General features: G+C 35.5%; 2 long non-coding RNA genes across 2 annotated transcripts; one reads left to right on the top strand and one right to left on the bottom strand.

Annotated features, from left to right (window-relative positions):
* The first annotated feature begins 337 nt into the window (after positions 1-337).
* Positions 338-2100, top strand: LOC130049538 (uncharacterized). Its single transcript, XR_008798082.1, has 2 exons — positions 338-734; positions 1444-2100. It is a non-coding gene; the product is annotated as an uncharacterized LOC130049538 (long non-coding RNA).
* Positions 1407-4775, bottom strand: LOC130049539 (uncharacterized). Its single transcript, XR_008798083.1, has 2 exons — positions 4398-4775; positions 1407-1802 (listed from the first exon to the last, which is right to left on the bottom strand). It is a non-coding gene; the product is annotated as an uncharacterized LOC130049539 (long non-coding RNA).
* Between the last annotated feature and the right edge of the window lie 9292 nt (positions 4776-14067).

Genomic DNA, 14067 nt, shown 5'->3' with positions numbered 1-14067 from the left:
CAAAACAAATAATAAATTCTCTAAAATGAGCTTCTGTGATAATATATAACCTTAATTTTCATGTGAAATATTTCAAACACAATAGACAGTAGATTTTGATCATTAAAAGTGAAAAACAAAATTTTGGGGGAAATCGTGAATCAGTCCCGTTAAAGTTCTTCTACCGTCTCCTAGTGAGCGTACACTTTATCGAAAATCAGAGAAACGATCTTTAAGTGCCAAGGGGATTGCGATCCTTAACACAGGGCACCCTTTGTCGTCCCATTCGACAGACCTCAAAGTTAAAAATACGTAAACAGGTTAAAAATATTGTAAAAGATGGTTTTGTAAAATAGCCGTGTTTCGAGTTACTCCGGAACACCCGGGATTTTTCGTATTTAGCCACGCCGGTCACGTGATATGAGCAAAATGTTCCACAGGGGTACTTCCGGTTAATTTTGTTTACACTGGTAACAAAATTGTTTTTGACAAAATATAGATTTTGCGGCACAAACTGTCGCAAATCAGATAAAGGATAGCAAGGGATATATATTTACTTGGGAAGATGTCAAAGTTTACCTTTTCCCAAACCCGGGAAAAGCGTTCACGCAGAGGAAACGATGGCGTCATTTGTGTAGAAAACCACGAGCAGCCGAAATTGAGTGCGATTATTACATTCCGTGAAAGCTGAACCAACAAAGAAACATCATTGTTCTAGCCAGTTTGCTTATATTAACTTTTAGGAAAACCAAGAGGTTTGTACTGACTCTTAAAAATATAATATAGACTGTGCAAAATCTTGTCAATCTTCAAGAATAGGTATACTTGTACCCTCATCTACATCTGAGCAGTGTATGTATTTTACAACGGTGTTCATATAACATTAAATAGAGAATTTCAATTATGAACTTATGGTTCAGGCTCATAAAAATTATGAAGCAATTTCACAATGGAGTGAGGGGGGGGGGGGGTATATATATCTGCTAATTAAATAAAATATGAGAACACCAGATAATATATCCCTACGGATCTATACTAGAATTTGCATGATCATTTATTCAAGCTCCATACTGATGGTTCATTCACTGCAAAATTTTGAATTATATCAAAGAACATTGATCTTTTCTCCAACTTTTAATACCAATCAAGCACAGGCAATATGCATCGCTTGGGGTCGAATTTACTATTAAAGAGTACTCTTTAATAGTAAATTCGAACACAAGTGATGCATATTGCCTGTGCAATCAAGGTACTTTACATGTACATCAGATATGTACATTTCCACTCAAACTACTTGTATACAAGAATGGAACCAGCTGAACATGAGCCAGGTTATATATTATATATTTGCTCTCCTACCCCTTTGATTCAGTACTGTGTAAGGAAATATACTATTGAGTATATATATTTCTTAAAAAGAATAACAATTTTCATTCATATTTTATTCAACATATATATACACAGGTTGATAACAATGGCTGATCTGCATATAATGACTGCTAGTTATTGGCTGGTATGCAGTGAAAGGGAGCTAAAAAGGAGTAAAAAGTTCATATCAGCCAGGTGAGAATTAATTTCTTCTTTTTTGTGTGTTATACATATGTAATTCTTTTCTTTTGCTGCTTCAAATCTTGTGTATTTGAAAATTTTCAGTCTAATATTTGGCAATGTTATAGGTAGTGTGGTTTAAATAAACCAGTGTTAAGGAATATCCAGTAATGGCATGACATCATGAGAGTTTGGCATACTGACATTCAGATGATTAATGATGAAACTGAAGACCTCAAGTGAAAGGCATGGAAAATTATCCTGTTCCCATTAACCTGGAAAAGAGGAGGGATGCCACAATATTGATAATAGACTTTTGTCAATTTGAGAAGCAAAGATGTAAAAAAAAAATAAAAAATAAAAAAAAAAAAAATAAAAAAAAAAAAAATAAATAAATAAATAAATAATGCTGAAATTATAATTCATGTATTTGTTAAAAATACTGTTCACTGTACATACATGTATATTTTTTTTAACTTATTTGGAAATACATGAAGTAATTCATATTAAAACTGAATGTATGAGTTTTCATGATTTTTATCAATAAAGCTTACCATATTTATTGTACAAATATCTGATTTCCCCTATACATTGTAGTCATATGAGAGCTTGCTTGCATTCAGAGATATGACATCATGTATAAAGCCGAGTTAAACAACTTCAAAATCTACCCAACATGTTTTAAATGAACACAAAAGATTCTTCCTAATTTCTTCTCTCTTTTTTTCAATTTTGTTCATAAATTTATATTTAAGTCAATTCACCTTTTTCAAACTTTTGATGCATATGACGGATTTCCTCTGTATTGCTATATCTATCAGGCCCAGTACAATCTCTATATTTAACTATATAGTTTTATAAAGCTATTTCAAACAGCTTCATTAAGCTAGTTTCGATTAAATTTCTTAAGTGCAATGACACATAACAATATACATGTACTTTGAACTAACCACAACACTATTCTATGTATAGATCATATGTCATTTTAAGAATTTTCATGAAAAGAGAATTTCTTTTGTATTGATAACTGTCCACTGCCTTATGTGTGTCGAACCTTTGATAAGTATATGATGACTTTACAATGTGGAATCTGTAACAACTTAATAATCCTAAACATTTGACAATTTTGAATCAAAATTCTTCCTAAGGTACATAGTTTAAGAAGCTTTTTTTGTTTACAGTGTGTTGTTTCAAGTACAAGGATGAAATATTTTCACTTAGAAATTAAATTTTTATGCTTTAAAAATATATTTGATAGAAGATTTGAAATAGTTATATCAAGCAATTTCAATTAGCTTTAAAAAGCTATATAGCTTGATTAGCATATTTATATAGCTAATTATACTAGAGATTGTGCTGGACCAGTCTATGAGCACATAATTGAAATTATGTTGCTGAAAGGAATTATAATATTACCTTAATCATGATCAGATATATATTTTGTTCAGTGATATAACTATGAGCAGTAATCACAAATACCTACTGGATTGTGAAAAGTCAATAAAATGACTACAACAATAAATAGTCATGCTAAAAATTCTTCCAATTACATAAGTATATCATTAGAAGTCAAACTCCAAAGACTTAATTTGTAACACAAGTATTAGTTGAGAAATAATTATTTTCAAATTCAATCTAATTAAAATTAGATCTTTGATCCGCTCATGCAATCGCTACACAAAGGACTATACACCAGTTTCATAACAAGTGCAGTCTTTTCTTAGAGATCAGCTGAGCATAGTGAAGATTCAAGTAAATTAAAAGTCAAATCAATCTAATTAAAATTAGATCTTTGATCCGCTCATGCAATCGCTACACTTTGTGTAGCGATTGCATGAACGGATCAAAGATCTAATTTTAATTAGATCGTTTCAAATTAGACAGCATATTGACTATACCCAAGTAGATAATTTTATCCTCACCCACATATGGCTATACCATTGCACTCAGAAACCCAGTCTAATTCAATTTAAACTAGCTTTAAATAATAAAGCCATTTCAAATACCTATAATATTATAGCTAATCTATTACTTTTCACTGTGTATTGTCATTATCTATATTTTATATCAATAATTATCAGGTCCAGTCCAAAGACTATTTCTACCTATGTAGCTACTTATAGCTACCTAGGTATTTAAACCTACTCCAGGTAGCTATTTTTACCTACGTTTTCCTTTACTTGCATTTTGTGGCCAAACGCAGGAACAGCGCAACATGGTGTGTACCAAATTTCTTGATTCACTTATACTGACAATGAATACCACAAAAATATTGGACAAAAAATGATTACTTTCAAATTTGCATCAATAACTGCACCCACTTCCATTCTCTAGGAACTTAGGATCAAAGATACATGATAAGAAGTCTAGAATGTTTTACAAATCTTTATTAATTTTAAAGTTAACATTCATGCACTCTTACATTAAAAGTTTTTGAGTCGATTTTTCATGCAATTTTCTCTACATTTTCCACCCTCGTAAAGCATTTAAATTTACACTCCGAATTTTGTCATGCACATGTACAACATGATACATAAAACGACTGACCTGTTTAAAAGATGTGCCTTAATTATTATTTATTTATATCTTTAAAAACATGTAAAAGTAGGTAAAACTAGCTACTTTAAGTAGCTTTAAATACCTAGGTAGCTATTAATAGCTACGTAGGTAGAAATAGTCTTTGGAATGGACCTGAATATATATGTTACATGTTTATGCCCATTTTGGCCCTGATTTGGTAACGTAAATTCTATTTCACATAGGCCCTATAGACCGTACTGGACCTAATGCCTGCTTTAAATGAAGCAGTGCACATTGTGTTTTGTTTAATCATATATATATATATAATGTCGTCATAATTTTCATTTTACCAGTTTGACAGGTTTCAGTGAGTCTAATACGTTCTTTTCCTTTACCCCTCCGGTTACTAGACAGCTGGGCCGGGCCTTGTGTGAGTTACACGACATCGCGTCGTCTTCTGTTCTTGACGAAGTCTTTCGTTGTATTTCGTAGATCAATAGTAGCTTATCAAACGCTCATAAACGAATATGTACCGCATACACCCCAAACTATTAAATGTGTATTTCAATTTCATGATGATCGACAAAATTAAGCCTAGGCCTAATACACGAAGTGTCGACTGTTGGTAAACAAAGGTAAACAACGATAAACCGGAAGTAACCCTGTGGAACATTTTTGACGCGGCGTGACTAAACACAGAATAAACACTGTGTTCCGGAGTAACTCGAAACACGGCTATTGCAATCGTGCTATAAGTGTTGTACATCGTTGAAAAGGCAAATTCGTAAGGGCGAGAAAAAAACCCACCGTATAACTAATGGACACTTGCAAGAAATACATTTAAAAAAGTTGTTTAAATTAGGCAAGGGGTGTTCATTTGGAATGGCCGATACGCATTTTGAAATCATCACTTTCTTTTAAATCCCCGGATGATATAAATATTTCATAACTAGATGTAGCCCCTTGCATGTGCAAGAAATCACAAATAATATTGTATAGAGAAAGGACTTTATAATGCGTGTTTAAATTGTTGCGCACACTAAGTGAATGAACAATATGTTAAATTCAAATAAATCTGAGAATAATTTTTGAATAATTGCGTACATTAGTTGTGTTACTATATGTAAACTCTCTTAAACAAATTGATTTTCGTCACACAAATAACCTTTATGCTATAGCATCGCAAGACCCATGAATCGCACTCCTAAATTTCAAGCGTTTATCAATGGAGCAATCACTACTTTGGTTTGGCACGAGCGGGGCTCGAAACACTGAACTTCCGCGACCGGTTGATAAACTAATAGCAAAAATAACTGTCATTGTAATAATTATATATATTACTACTATACCACAGCATTCTCCCAAGTCATGTTCGAGTCATCGCGATAATAGCAATGACCACCATATAGACTCCAATCTTCTTCACATGCTGAAATTAAAAATAATTGATAAACCAGCACCGTCACAGTGTAACCTTCATGTAAGAGCTCATCCCTGTGTGCATGCCGACAACCCCAGGAGAAACAGTGATGCTCACAGTATCGCGAGTAATGGTGGTTTCTCAGAGTGATGTTCCTTGAGTTAAATTTATCCATTTTAGGAAGTACTGAACATACAAATTTGCACCTTACTGGGACTGATTTACGATTTTCCTAAAATGTTGCTTTTCTCTTTTAATCATCAAAATCTAATGTGTGAAGTCTTTTAGACGTTAGTCAAAATTGATGTTATAAAATATGACAGATGCGCATAATAATAATAACAACAAGAGATGTTTGTAAAACACATATGCCCCCCATGGTGCAAAATTGAAAAGAGTTATACACACTCATCATTTAATTGATAGTAGTATCATCAATTCAAAATTCAAAACAGGGGATGCTTACTCCTCCTAGACACCTGATCCCACCTCTGGTGTGTCCAGGGGTCCATGTTTGCCCAACTATCTATTTTGTATTGCTTATAGGAGTTATGAGATTGATCACTGTTAGTTATCTTTACCTTTCATCTTGCAGACAATATCTTCCTAGGTCAAGAGTGAATTGACCATGTGACCTAAAATCAATAGGGGTCATCTACTCCTTATGCTGTACCAGTGTACCAAGTTTGGTGTCAATCAAGCAAATAATTCTTAAAATATAGGAGACAATATATTACTATGTCCAGTTCAACAATTGACTTTTGACCTCAAAATCAATATGGGTCATCTTCTCCTGAAGATGTACCAGTGTACTAAGTTTGATGTCTGTCAAGTAAAAGGGTTATCAAGATATTGAGTGGAGTGGACAGTATATTACTATGTCCAATTTGACCTTTAACCATGTGACCTGAAAATCAATAGGAGTCATCTCCTCCTGAATATACACCACTGTACTAAGTTTGATGTCTGTCAAGCAAAGGGTTCTGAAGATATTGAGCGGACAGTATATTCCAATGTCCAGGTTGATCCTTGACCTTTCAACATGCGACCTCAAAATCAATAGGGATCATCTTCTCCTGAAGATGTAGCAGTGTACAAAGTTTGATGTCTGTCAAGCAAAGGGTTCTCAAGATATTGAACGGACAGTATATTCCTATGTCCAGTTTGACCCTTGAGCATGTGACCTCAAAATCAATAGTGGTCATCTTCTCCTGAAGACGTATCAGTGTACCAAGATTGATGTCTGTCAAGAAAAGGGTTCTCAAGATACTGAGCAGACAGTATATTTCCATGTCTAGTTTGACCCTTGATCATGTGACCTCAAAATCAATAGGAGTCATCTTCTCCTGAAGATATACCAGTGTACTAAGTTTGGTGTCTGTCAAGCAAAGGGTTCTCAAGATATTGAGCGGGCATTATATTCTTATGTCCAGTTTGACCCTTGACCATGTGACCTCAAAATCAATAGGGGTCATCTTCTCCTGAAGATGTACCAGTATACCAAGTTTGATGTCTGTCAAGCAAAGGGTTCTCAAGATATTGAGCGGACAGTATATTCTAATGTCCTGTTTGACCCTTGACCTCAAAATCAATATGGGTCATCTTCTTCTGAAGATGTACTGGTGTACCAAGTTTGATGTCTGTCAAGCAAAGGGTTTTTTAGACATTGAATGGTCAGTATTCCTATGCCCAGTTTTACCCTTGACCATATGACCTCAAAATCAATAAGGGTCATCTACTCCTTAGGATGTACCAGTGTGCTAAGTTTGATGTTTTTCAAGCAAAGCGGTTCTCAAAATATTGAGCGGATATTATATTCCTATGTCCAGAGTAGATTGACCCTTGATCTGCAAAACAAAAGGGGTCCTCTTTTACTCATAACTAACCCACATATGAAATATCATTATCATCAAGTGAATGGTTCTCAAGATATTGAACAGACAACATGTGGTCTACCGACCGACCAACCGACAGGTGCAAACCAATATGCCCCTCTTCGTTGAAGGGGGCATAATAATAATAATTCTTTATTTAGACAGGATAGCACAATAAGTACAAATTGTGGTCCTGTATAAAACATATTCACAGACAGATAAATGAGAGAATAGAAAAATAGATAACATAATATAAAATATATACATAAAATATAAACACGATATCACTGCGGAAAAAATAAACAGATACATATTTATATATCACTTTTGAGTAATAATGCTGCAAATGATATAGAAGAGTTTATTACTGGTGAAAACAAAGATTGAGGTACATTTGTATTTCATTACGTTATTTAAAATTGATGGTCTTGTTACATACATTTAACATCAGAGTTCGGGCTAAACTATTACTCTTAATCTTACATTAAGAAAGTCCGAATTTTGGTTGTGAACTTTAAATGAGTTGTAGTTTTAGGTCATCTGAGTTTACTCAGATGACCTATTGCAATTGGTTGTCGTCCGTCGTCGTGTGTTAATAATTGAACATTTTTAACTTCTTCTTGATAACTACCAGTCATATTCTTTTCATATTTAGCATGAAGCAGTTTTGGGACAAGGTGGACATAAAATGTAAATTTCAGGACTCCAGCACCCCTGGGGCCCTAAGGTCGGAGCAAACACTGCCCAAAATTGACAAGATAATCACACTAAAGCGCGTTACATGTAAAGCAATAAAACCAAACTAAAACAAAGAACAATAAATACATAGAAATGGCATAAAATAATACTAAAACGGAGGTGTTTGATGAAGAAACAGGTATGAGATTGATTACTTTTTCCGTTACCTGCATTTTTACTTTGATGCTAAATGAAAGAAACAAACATCCCTACCCTCCTGGACTTCCCAATAGCCCCAGTCGTTTTCCATAGCGCTGTCGTTGACCAATTTCTCGTTCAATTGACACAGAAGGAGTTTACAGGAGTTCAGTCTTGCACTATACAAAAAAGCAGCGCATTCTGGTGAATGCATTAAACAATCAAGAGCACATGCGGCACTGGTGTTTTCCTGTAGGTCCGCCAACAGATACAGCGGGTTGATTGCCGATAACCCGGCATACAACAGGTCTTTCTGGAGAGTCAGTCTTTTGTACTCTGCTTTCGCTAGAGGAAGAAATAATAATAGATGAAGTGAGTAAATCGTGGCTAAAATATATGTTCTAACTGGCAGTGACATTTCGAACGAAATGCCACAATGTTTTGGACTGGTTAAATAGCCCGTGCGTACAAACATCGATTTTACTGTAATGTTATTACAAGGTCCCGATCGGTTACGTGATGTATATTTTGCATCAGTGGCTCAAATAAATGTACAGAATTTAGATTAAGGAATTTGTTTGTTGTACTTTTAATTTGTTACATGCTCTTTACCTGACTTTATTGTGTCAATATTTAAAGCTCCTTGCCCCATCTGGCGATATTGATGTGAGCAACGAAAGTGGCAGATGGTCTTCATTATTTGTCTTTAAAGACTTTTACGTCCCATTCACCTTTCATTCCAGATTTTTTGTTTTTATATGCCTCCCCAGGTGAATGCAAATTTACTATGTTCGATGTTGCGGTGAGGTTTTTTTAAATTTAATTCCGTGGACTACTTTTTGAAACGGAATATTTCAAAATTAATTGACAGGATAAAAATATCAAGAACTGGTTTTTTCTTCTTCTTAATGTACGACTTCCTTTTAAAACATGGATGAAAATAAAAATATCAGCAATATTTGTCTATTAATTTAAAACATCATCGCCTAGCTGAGTAGCTCAATATAAATATTAGCTATATTGGCCTACTCATTAAAAAAAAAAAAAAAGCTTCGCCAAGCTGAGTAGTTCATTAGGTTAGTATGTCGACTACTGAATGGTAGATCGCGAGTTCGAGTCTAACAGGGGTTTTAATTTCCTTGCAGTTGCTTTCTACTAAAACTATTTTTATTAAAGTAAATTTGAAAGTTTTCATCCATATCAAAAATTGTTGGTGTAGCATACCTGCTTAAATAATCAACCTACCAACACTGAAAACAAGGCGAAATTGGCTCTGAAAATTATAATTTTGCTACTTCCAGAAAATTCTGATGACGAGAAACGAATCAGAAGTGCGGAAAACAGGGCCCCAAACATGAAAAAAAAAACACCGAGATTTCAGCCTTATTCGAAGCCTTTACCAGCCGCCGCGGCTGGCTCTCCTGCTCTGTTGCATTCGTTTGATTTACAACAGCAGAATACCGCTCTACAATCAGCAAACAAATTTCTGCAACCCTTTCGTTAGGGTAGCAGACGCAACCCAGTGACATCACCTACAGACGTTTTCAAACAGGGCACTGGAAATCAAGATGTTCTTCCCAGTTTAGCAGGGTTGCACCCTTCACCTCGAAGTGTTTGCTGTTTATCCGCCACACTGAACAATTTTTCAGTTATCTAGTGACGCCCAGTGTTTATTGGTGGAAGGGAGAACCCAGATACAATGTACCTGGGAAAAGACCACCGACCTTCCGAAAGTAAACTGGGAAACTTTCTCACTTACCGGCGCTAGTGAGATTCGAACCCGCGCCGACCAGAGGTGAGAGGCCGCGTGATATTGAGCGCGATGCTCTAACCACTCGGCCCTCCACCTCAAAGTGAAGTAAATGATGAGTATTAACTCAATTTTGACATGTTCACCAATTCAATGATAATACGATAGCATACTGAAAGAGCATATTCAATTCTTGGATTAATTGATTTTTGATGGTTCAGTAATTATCAAAGGAAACTTGCTCTTGTAGATTAAGATTACTTGAAAAGAATAGGTACATGTACATATGATAACATATTAAGAATAATAGGACATGGGTATCATAAATTTTGAACAAAATAACAAGTCTGCTGAATCTAATTCTACATTCGTTTCAGATAGCATTGATGAATTGTTGAAATCGGGTTGCGTTGTGTAGGTCCCGTTCAAGCCCTTTTTAGTCAATCCTTTGAGTGTAGCAGAGAACAGAGGAAAGAAACGTCTAATTTTAGATGTAAGCGTCTTACACAAGCATGTTAAGAAAGAAAAGATAAAATTTAAAGATTACAAAATAGCTCTGCAATATTTTAAGAAAATCAATATTATGGAACATAATAACATTCGTGTTTAAAGCGTGTATATGTATAAATTATCCTATTTGGGACCTTGCAGAACTTTACCCCGTTGGGGGCTTAAAGTCTTGGTAGTCAATCATTGGCTTTTATAGACACGCGATAGCTTGTGTTTTACACACGATAGCCTTTCCATATACATGGGATTTGATTGACACAAATTGTAGAGTGGATCAAAGTTTTCCAATTCAAAATATAAGGAGCCAATTTTAGACGACACCATTGTCGTTAACGGGCTGCAAAATTTAGGAATATGCTGGGCGCTTATGGCCTTTGAGCAGGGAGGATCTTTATCGTGCCACATCTGCTGTGACACGGGACCTCGGTTTTTGTGGTCTCGTCCGAAGGACTGCCCACATTTAGTCGCCTTTTACGATAAGCAAGGGGTACTGAAGACGTATTCTAACCCGGAAGAAATAAAAGGCAGGCAGAGTACAGGCGTCAATACAGAATACCATTGTCATCACAGAAGAAACGCAGAATCCGAGCAAAAGATGCAAGAAAAAGAAAACAAGAGGCCCAGGGGCCTTATATATCACCTGAGTATCATGTAACAACCTTCCAATGTTTGAATTAGGTTTGTGTTTAAATATAAGAATTTTACTTTTGGATGGAAGAAACATTGAATAGCTATTTGGTCATGAAGTACATGTGTCATTTTTATAATCAATCAATAATCCATTTTAAAAAACCTAGGTCTGAGACATCATAAAGAAAAGGGTTATTTACTCCTTAGATAAAACCAATATAAGAAGATTTTCAAAGAATTTCTACATTTTCACTATATGACCAATAAAGCCCCACCCTAACACAAGAACCCCTGCCACAGGGGCCATGAATTTCACAATTTTGGTAGAGGGCTCAACGCTCATTATAATTATGCCCACAGTTTGGCTTCTTAATGTCCAGGAGTAAAGAAGCAGATTTTTTAAAATTACACTAATTTTGATGGTTTTTGCCCCACTCCTCAGGCCCCAGGGGGACAGGGACCACGAATTTCACAATTTTTGTTCCCCTCCACCCACAGATGCTATATGCCAAAATTGGTTGAAATTGGTTCAGGGGTTTCAGAGAAGAAGCTGAAAATGTTAACGCACGACGAACGACGACGGACAAAAACAGAAGATTTTCAAAGAAATATTGCATTTTCACTATATAATCAATCAGCCCCGCATTTGCACCAGAACCCCTGACCCAGGGGCCATAAATTTCAGTTTTGAAAGAAGCATCCTTGATCATCATTATCATACTATTAGTTTGTCTACTTAATACCCAGCAGCAGAGGAGAAGATTTTCAAAGAAATAAAATGCATTTTCACTATATGATCAATAGGGCCCCACCCTAATACCAGAACCCCTGACCCAGGGGCCATGAATTTCACAATTTTGAAAGAGGCATCCTTGCTCATCATAACCATGCTATAGACCGATCTCAAAAGATATTCATGTATTCATTGACCCCAGGTCATTAAAGACCCAACTTTAAGTTAACGCCCCCAAATTTTACCTGTGTGGTGATCAATGATAAGCCGCTGGTCAATCAAACTTTTAACAATAGAGCTTAGGTTGATTGACATTTGCAGAGACCATGGTCTACAGCTACCTGAGAAAGATGTTTTGATAACAATCACGGCTAATGATGACCAGCAGTCTTCAGATCTGGAGGAAAGCCCTGGTATACCTGAGTTTTGATAGCATTGACTCGCACTTAGAATATTTTAATTTCTAATTGTATTTTCTCTCTCCATCTTTATACATGTATTATAGATTAAACAATAATAATAATAAAAAAAAAAAAACACCAAACAAACACAAGTTATTGGAATATTTTCTATTAATGATTTATTGTGGCTTTATATTTATAAAAACATGAACAATTCTTTATTGGCGCAGCACATCAACATGTATAATAGTTATATTGCCCATGCGTAAAACTGTTACAGTAGTTTTAAAAAAATGCTTCTGTTTGAGATACCACATGGATTATAAATTACACAATCAGAAATCAAACAATAGTAAAAAAGCATAAATAAGTTATTGAGATATTTCTATTTATAATTTATCACGGCTTTATATTTAGAGAGAGAGAGAGTTACTGAGATATTTCTATTTATAATTGATCCCGGTTTTATATTTATAAAGATAAAGAGAGAGAGAGTGAGAGCTATTTATAATTGATCAAGGTTTTATATTTATAAAGAGAGAGAGAGAGAGAAATATGTAAAACTGTAGCAATAATAAAGATAGATGAAATAATATGGCATGGCAATAGTGTTGCATACGTATGACAATAATTACTCATTTAGTCAATGATTGAGAGTAAGGGAGAGCGAGAAAGGGGGGGGGGGGGTGTAGACTAGCTATATGTCAGCTTCTGTTTGGGATACCATCGTTACACAAACACTACCTCCACAGAAACCCTAAAGAGAGAGAGAGAGAGAGGAGGGGTGTAGACTTCGTGTCAGCTTCTGTTTGGGATGCCATCGTTACACAAACACTACGTCCACAGAAACCCTAAAGAGAGAGAGAGGAGGGGGGGGGGGGGTAGACTTCGTGTCAGCTTCTGTTTGGGATACCACCATTACGCAAACACTACAGCTACAGAAACCCTACAGACGACCCATATTGAGGGGTATCCTGATCATTCTTCATTTGGTTGTATATGTACACAGATCTACTTGGATTTATTCATTCTCTCGAAACATGGATATTTTACCTACTACACCCACGACACCGCGAACTCCCAGGACACCAGGAAGTGCCCGGACACGCCGGGTAATATTATATTTCGGAAATTATTTATATACGATATATAACAATTTAATTAGAAGTCTTAAAAAGCAAAGGTTTAGAAATGGGCTAAACCTGTTATTTGCAATACATAAATATGACCAAGTTTGAAGGTTTACGGGAAATAGAAATGCGGTATGCATGTAGGTAGAAATTTTAATTTTTTTGTTGTTTTTGCACAAATCAAGACACTAAGCATAATTTGTAATAACCTGAAAAATTTCCTGTGTATATGATAAAAATATACACAACAACCGATCTCTTGGCCAGGTAAATAACATTGACCATTGATAAGCTCCGCCCACATTCAGTGATCCGTGGAGCAACCGTACGGTGTTTTTTTGGGGTCTTTAAGTTGAAATCGAGGCTAAGCTAGGTTTTTCCTCCGCAACAATTACAACATGGCTGAGGAAGTGCCGATTCCAAAACGCGATGAATACTGTTGTGTTCCGCAATGCAACGGGAACGCAAGGCTCCACAAAGAACTCAGTTTTCATAAAATACCATCCTTGAAAAAACCTGACCTGAGGAAAAGATGGATTATTGCTATCCGTCGGGATGAAGGGCCGCTTTTTAAGGTAAACATGCACGCACGCGTGCGTTGTTTACATTATGATTTTTCATACGACAACGGCTGTTATTTTATATTTGTGGTAAAAAAGGACTAGAAATTGATTTACTATGAACGTGTTATTTATA

Source organism: Ostrea edulis, chromosome 8, assembly GCF_947568905.1.
Source record: "Ostrea edulis chromosome 8, xbOstEdul1.1, whole genome shotgun sequence".
In the NCBI taxonomy this organism is placed as follows: domain Eukaryota; kingdom Metazoa; phylum Mollusca; class Bivalvia; order Ostreida; family Ostreidae; genus Ostrea; species Ostrea edulis.
This window is presented reverse-complemented; position numbering and strand designations above follow the sequence as displayed.